At 43.4% G+C, this 7,595-nt stretch overlaps 1 pseudogene; it reads right to left on the reverse strand.

The window, feature by feature from the left end:
* Positions 1–891: 891 nt before the first annotated feature.
* Positions 892–1,620, reverse strand: LOC122240781 (annotated as a pseudogene).
* Between the last annotated feature and the right edge of the window lie 5,975 nt (positions 1,621–7,595).

The raw sequence follows: 7,595 nt of genomic DNA on the forward strand, positions 1-7,595 counted from the left end.
GCACACAAGTGAGGGAAGAGCAGAGAGAATCTTAAGCAGGCTCTGCACAGCCAGCACAGAACCCAACACGGGGCTCAAAACCCACAAACTGAGATCATGATCTGAGCCAAGATCAAGAGTCAGATGCTTAACTGACTGAGCAACCCATGCACCCTTATTTATTTTACATTTAAAAATAAAAAAGGGGCACCTGGCTGGCTCAGTCAGAGGAGCATGTGAAACTTTTTTAAATAAATAAATAAATAAATAAATAAATAAAAGCTGTGGAGTTTTAAAATTCATCAAAATACAGCCAGTCTAACATTAAAAAAAAATTTTTTTAATGTTTATTCATCCTTGAGAGAGAAAGAGACAGAACACAAGTGGGGGAGGGGCAGAGAGAGAGGGAGACACAGAACCCGAAGCAGGCTCCAGGCTCCGAGCTGTCAGCACAGAGCCCGATGTGGGGCTCGAACTCACAAACCGTGAGATCATGACCTGAGCTTACGTCAGATGCCCAACCAACTGAGCCACCCAGGCGCCCCCAGACAGTCTAACATTTTACCTATTTCTTTTGTCCCTGACCACAGATATATGTATCAACATAGATGCAATTGTATGTATTAATTTTTTCACTAAAAAATCATAAGCATCTTTTCTAAGTTATTATAGTCTCATAAACATACTTTACACAATTAAGTTTATTGGTGGTTTCCATTATAAAAGATGCTACTTGGTCACTCTAGGAAATTCACAAGTCAGAAAAGTAAAAAATTAGAAGAAAAGAAAAAAGCACCTATAGTTTCACTGTGTATAAATTCACCCCCTATGTGTATTTTGGAACCATCATTATAATATTTAATGACTGAATAATTTTTAATATTTTTTCCAACATCTACAATCAATTTTATTCTAATATAATCTAAACACATCCCATTTAGGAAATACCAAGAAAAATTTATGTACAAGAGTTGACGCTATTTCATTTGGATAAAGCTGACAAATTCTTGCTATGAGTATAGTCCAGGAAACATCTCCGAGGAAACCTAAAATATTGGAATAGATGCTGTGGCCCCCAGTTTGATAGCTCTCAGAGACAACTGAAGTCGTCAATGTTTGGTACTAGATGTAAAATTTCATTGGTTACCCTGCAACTGTTAAGGCTTCTTATGCATCTTATATCTAAATTCTTAAGCAGATTGTCATCTCATAAATCCAAGTCTTCTGGAATAGCCTGCAGTGCTAAACCTGCAAACCAAATACAAATCTCTATTCCATCAAAACACAGTTTGATGCTTCTTCAACAGCCTTTTGTATGTACTCAACCTGTGAGATCCCAATGTAACAATTTTTCCTCCAACATTTTCAATTACAGATTGTGGAAGATTCTTGCTTTCACTGATTCCTCGGATCCACCCTTTTACCAGATTATTTAATTTTCACAAATTAAAATCCTGCGCTGCAGTTCCTTTTCCTCTTCAAAAACCCCAAAGGGCTTCACAGTCTCAATTAATTTCTGAGTAAGTTGGCAGTCAGTCTCTTTGGGGGCTGCTAAGAGGTGATGTCACGGCGCCTCTGTGGTCCCTGTGTTTGCTGTGATTCCTGAGGTTTTATCTGGAAACAGCACACGGTCCAGCGGCCGCAGCTCCGGGTCACTTCTCCGCCCCACCCCGCTCCTCACCTCGCCCCGCCCCTCACCTCGCCCCGCCCCGCACCACCCTCCCACCGCGCAGCCCGCCGCTGCCGCCGCCCCCCAACTCAGGATCCTCCAGCTCCCAGGAGAGAGGGAGGTAGGGACGCCACAGGTCTGGGTCCAACTTCACTCCCGCAGGGCCCCCGCCGCTTTAAGTGTTTCTCCTTCCTCCCCCTTGTCCTAACACGGCAACGCGAGTAATGTTCTATCTTGACAGAAATATTTTTTATTATATTTAGGTGATTGCATTCAGAATCCTGGAGGGAAGTAGGGGCTGAATGGGTTGTTGAGTTGGTTTGTGATGTTGTGTAATGCTGTTGTACAATATTTCTCCTTCAAAACATATGGCAGAATTCTATTTCTCCACCCTCTTGAAGTCAACCATAGCTTTAACCAATGGGACAGGAGTGGAAATGACTTGTGTTTGTTGCAAGTGGAAGCCTTTAAAAGTCAGTGCACGGTTGGCTATGTCTCTTTCCTCCTGCCGCAGTGACATGCAAAGTACCAGATGGTGGAAGTTACATCAGCCTGAGTCTTTGTGTAAGGAGAACAGTGCCCACAGCAGGACAAAAAAAAAAAAAAAAAAAAAAAAAAAAAAGGACCTCAGCAAGAAATTATATTTGTTATTTTGAGACAGTGAGATCTTACTACTGCAGTCTATCCAGTTTAATGTTTTGCTTTAATCTCAGAAGCATTCTATCCATCTCACATTGAAAAGACTGCTGGTTTGTCATGTGATTGGACTTTGACATCTGCAACTCCCCTCATCACCTCATGTGATTGTACCTTCCCTCTGTTTCTGTTCCATATATATCTTTCCCAAAGACAAGATAATCTCAGATAGAAGAGGACCACTTTTTAATTGTGATAAAAATAGTTGCACTCTGGCCTAAAACCTGAAAACAAAGCAAATTTGGTTTTTATAAAGAGAATTGTGCTGCTTTGAGAAAAGAATCTGTCTCTAAGAGTCCAGATGGTTGTCATAATTCTTTGACTAAAGAACTTGAAGACTAGGAGCACCTGGGTCACTCAGTTGGCTGGGCAACCAACTCTTGATTTTGGCTCAGGTCATGATCTTAGGGTTCGTGGAATCAAGCCCCACCTCTGGGCTTGCACTGACAGCTCAGAGCCTGTGTAGGATTCTCTCTCTCTCTCTTTCTGCCCCTCCTCTGCTTGCTCTCTCTCAAAATAAATAAATAAACTTTTTAAAAAAAAGAACTTAAAGACTAGAATGCCTAGCACAATCTGATAGATGTTCAATATATACTTATTTGGAAAGACAGTCAAGTGAAAGAGGGAGAAGGAAGAGTATGTGGAGTTTTAAAATTCATAAAGTGTATCGACTATATATATATATATATATATATATATATATATAATCAGAATAGTTTAATTTGCAGAAAGAAAGTGTATCTATCTTAACCAGGAGGCTCCTTACAACATCCATCTGATAGAGACATTTCCAACACCGTTGGGCCTATGAGATCATAAGGTCCAAGTAGCCTGAACCTAATACGGAGCCTTTTCTTGATCTGGATGCCACTCAGGACTGGATGCCTCATGTGCTACTACTAAAAGAGTCAGAAAACCATGCTTAAATATGGTATGTCCAAAAAGGTCTTGTCCTTGTGGTGGGACATTCCAGGTACAACTTGTCTATAACATTTTGAGGTGATATCTTAACATTGGACCCACAGAAACTCACTGGTGTGCCAGAGCCCTGAACTCTCAGAATTTAGCTCCATCTTTAGCATCCATGTTTTTCATTAAAGCATCTATCTGTGATGCTTTATTTTTCTAATGCTTTCTTTTTCCCACTCACCAGGCACGATTAGCACAATGTAACCAATGTAATGGACCGATGTGATAATGTGTGAGATATTAAGATTGAAATTTTACTAATAGCGAATGAATAAAAGCATTTTCTAGGTCAGTATCTGCATGGTAGAGCCAGACTGCAAATGACATCATTACCTAATTAAGGCTTGCAAAATTCCACAGTTATCCTCTGAGACTTGGGTTTTGCCACCAACTAGATGGACAGTGAGTGGGAAACTGAAGCCATTGGTAGGTTTTTATGCAGGGGCAGTCTGGTTCCCTTGGAGCAAGGGGAGGTGATGTTGCTGCTGGCAGTGAAAACTCAGAGGCTATGGGGATTTGAAGTTCTCAGCCCCATCTCTTCTGCTTAAAAGTCTTAGGTTCCTACTCCTTTCCTATTAGTGTCTTAACTGAGCATAAGAGCCTTAATGGTATTGTGCATTTAACGGACACTGAAACTCTGCAACTTTTACAGTTAGGTTCTGTGTTTAATTCTCAGCTGCATCTGCCCCGTGCCTATAGGATCCAAGGGATTACTTTAAAAATGTGATGCTTTCTGATTATCCACCCATGCCCTGCATTGGGCTTTAAATGCCTTAAATTTTACCCTTTTTTTCTATATATGCTCTCCAGGGTTGTAAGACATGGCCATCCCAATCCACACAATCTTTGTACCTACCATTGCCACTAAATGCCATTCCCACTTGGTCTTCTAGTGCCTCGCTTTTAACCTTTCTGTCCCATGCTATGAGTGATCTGTGTCCCCATTTCTCCCTAGCAGGAAGGTTATTTATGTGTTCCATTTCCTGGAGCCATCCCACTCCCCTTTAATTGCTTGATCAGTCAGGGGCCTGGCAGGAAAGAGATGGAACCCTCAAAAAGATGACTAAAGAAAATTTAATGACATTACTACTTACAATGTGTGACAAGATATAGGGAAACTATACAGGCTGGAGGAGTTCTACAGGGCTGGCAACAGCAGGAAGCCTACGGTCTCTAAACTGGAGAAAGCAAGAAGAGGGAGGGATGGCTGAAACCAGTGAGAATGCAGTAGTAGCAGGGAGCGAGGGAGCTGTGGCCTTAGGTGTAGGAATGCATAACCTGTCACTTCACAAGCAGGCAGTCAAGGGAATCGACCCATCACACTTTCACTGCCCTCTCATTTTCTGGTCTCCGGCCCATCCCAGTTGGAAATCTGGTTAATGCTGTTGATAAAAGTCAGGGGCACAGAGCAGAGTGTGAAAAGATGGTGAATGGATATGAAAGAGCAAATAAAGACTCTGCCCTCAGTCAACCCTCTTCCCTTTTCCCCATCAGCATCCACCATTAGTCTTTTTTTTTTTTTTTTCTCCCCTAGGTGAAAAATTCATTTCCCCCAAACAGGGTGCATACCCAGAGTCCCATCAGCTAGTATAGCATTCCTGGGTGTTAACAATGCAGTCATATTCTCACCCGAAACCTAAGACATTGGCCACCACCAGCCATCGGTGCTCTTCATATAAAACTGTAGATCTTTTAGGGCACTTGGGTGGCTCAGTCGGTTGAGTGTCTGACTTTGGCTTGGGTCACGATCTCAAGGTTGGTGAGTTTGAGCCCTGCGCATTGGGCTCTGTGCTGACAGTTTGGAGTCTGAAGCCTGCTTCAGATTCTGTCTTCATCTCTCTCTGCCCCTCCCCTGCTTACATTCTGTCTCTCTCAAAAATAAATAAACATTAAAAAAATTGAAATTTATTTTTTTTGTAAATTTTTTAAAATGTTTTTATTTACTTCTGAGACACAAAGAGACAGAGCATGAGAGGGGGAGGGGCAGAGAGGGAGGGAGACACAGAATCCCAAGCAGGCTCCAGGCTCTGAGCTGTCAGCACAGAGCCCGACGCGGGGCTCGAACTCACAAACCGTGAGATCATGACCTGAGCTGAAGTTGGACACTCAACCAACTGAGCCACCCAGGCACCCCCAAAATTAAAATATTTAATAAAAAAACCCCTGTAGATCTTTTAAAAAGAAGAGAAATAACCAATTAGCATAGAACATTGTTGCTACCATCTAACATGGACAATATCCAGCATAGTATGGTCCTCTGGCCCCTTAGCATCTATGTGACTCATAACATGTGTGCTCTAAGAGGCAGTTGGAGCTCCTTGGAGGAAAATGGTTCTCAGGTAAGAGACAATTTGATACCAGGGTAGCAAGGGCAGAAGGACAAATCAAGAGCTTCTGAGCTGAGTTGTTTTCATCATCAGGATCCAATTATCAGTCTTGATCAGCATGCTTTGATCACCATTTTTAGAGGAAAGCAGGATCCACGTTCAGAGAAGGGACTTAGTAGAAAAGTAGTGAGGTGGTGGTAAGAACTTCAACCTGTTAGGCTGGTGTTCAGGACTGGGTACTACTTCTATCTGGTAACAGTACAGAAGGTGAAGGAGATGAGCCTCTTCCAGCCAATGGTTAGATAGACAGAAAGCAGCCCACTGCTCATGTAGCACACTGTCAATCCACAAATACTGAGCGTTACCATGTGTCAAGTATTGTCTTGAAAACTGGAGGTATGGTGTTTGAAAAAAAGAAAAAAAAAATCCCTGTCTTTACGGAGCTTGGGTAGAAGCGAGGAAGGCAGAGGTCAGATACATTCATTCAAATGGTTAATTAGTTAGGGGCGCCTGGGTGGCTCGGTAGGCTAAGCATCCACCTCTTGATCTCTGCTCAGGTCATGATCTTATGGGTAGTGAGATAAAGCCCCAGGTGGGGCTCTGTGCTGACAGTGTGGAGCCTGCTTGGGATTCTCTCTCCCTCGCTCTCTGTCCCTGCCCCACTCGCATGCATGCTCTCTCTCAAAATAAATAAATAAAAAGGGGCGCCTGGGTGGCTCAGTTGGTCAGGCGTCTGAATTTGGCTCAGGTCATGATCTCATGGTTCCCGAGTTCAAGCCCTGCGTCAGGCTCTGGGCTAACAGTTCAGAGCCTGGAGCCTGTATCAGATTCGGTGTCTCCCTCTCTGTCTCTGCCCCTCCCCAGCTCATGCTCTTCTCTCTCTCTCAAAAATAAATAAACATTAAGAAAATAAATAAATAAGCTTAAAAAAGAAAAACCAAACGGTTAATTAATTAATACAGTAAAATGTGCCATGGACAACTCTTTGGCAATATCAGAGCACATACCAGGGCCCTACCTAATCTGGAGAGGCGGGGAAGACTTCTCAGGGAAACAAATGTATCTCACGATCATTAGTGGGCAGGTGTGAGGGCAGCAGACCACTTCCAGATACCACACCTGTGAAAGGGCACCTAATCACTAGCCCACCAGCCTTGACTCTGCCGAGTTCTAGGCCCACACAGGATAGAGCTAGATGGAAAACCGGCCCCAGAAGAGTCCAGAAGAGACATAGCTGTGAGTGGTCACATGTAGTGGCTCCAATTCCATTTCCTCCGTGAGTCTAATATTTCTCTGTTTGTGTTTGTGTGGGTGTATGTGTGAGAGAGAGAGAGAGAGAGAGAGGGACAGAGAGAGGGAGAGAGAACACTTTCATGTCTTTGTCTCCATTGCTATTTCCTTGTTTGCTCCATTGTTGGGTCTTTAAACCTGGAAACCGACCCCAGCAACCATTAAAAGTGACTCTCAGGTACTTGAGGTAAATGCTAAGCTTTCTCACATTATCCCTGCCTTCCTTTCTCTCCGTGGTTCCTGCGTCTGCTCAGATTTTACTCTTTCTGTGTTGTGGCTAAGAACTCTGAAGTCCTATAAACCTGGGTCCCAATGCTGGCTTCGCCAGTCACCAGCTGTGAGACCTGGGACAAGTTCCTTAGTGTCCCTTAACTTCAATTTCCCCAGTTAGAATCGGAGGCTAGTAACAGTACCTCCCTCACAGAGCTCGTGTGAGAATAGAACGGGATATGCCACTGTAGGTGGAAGTTCTAGTTGTTAATTCAGTTTTTCCTTTTTCACCACTTGGACCTGACAGCAAAGTCTCGATACCGAACTTTGACACTCATCCTCCACTGGGACGCCGACTGCAGTTACTCTCAGGTGCTTCTCATGCTGGGCCGCTTCCCATGAACCCCTCATCCAGCCTCGTGCTCTAGGACGCCATGACAGGTTTAGCCATGAAG

Source organism: Panthera tigris, chromosome C1 (genome assembly GCF_018350195.1).
Source record: "Panthera tigris isolate Pti1 chromosome C1, P.tigris_Pti1_mat1.1, whole genome shotgun sequence".
Lineage (NCBI taxonomy): Eukaryota > Metazoa > Chordata > Mammalia > Carnivora > Felidae > Panthera > Panthera tigris.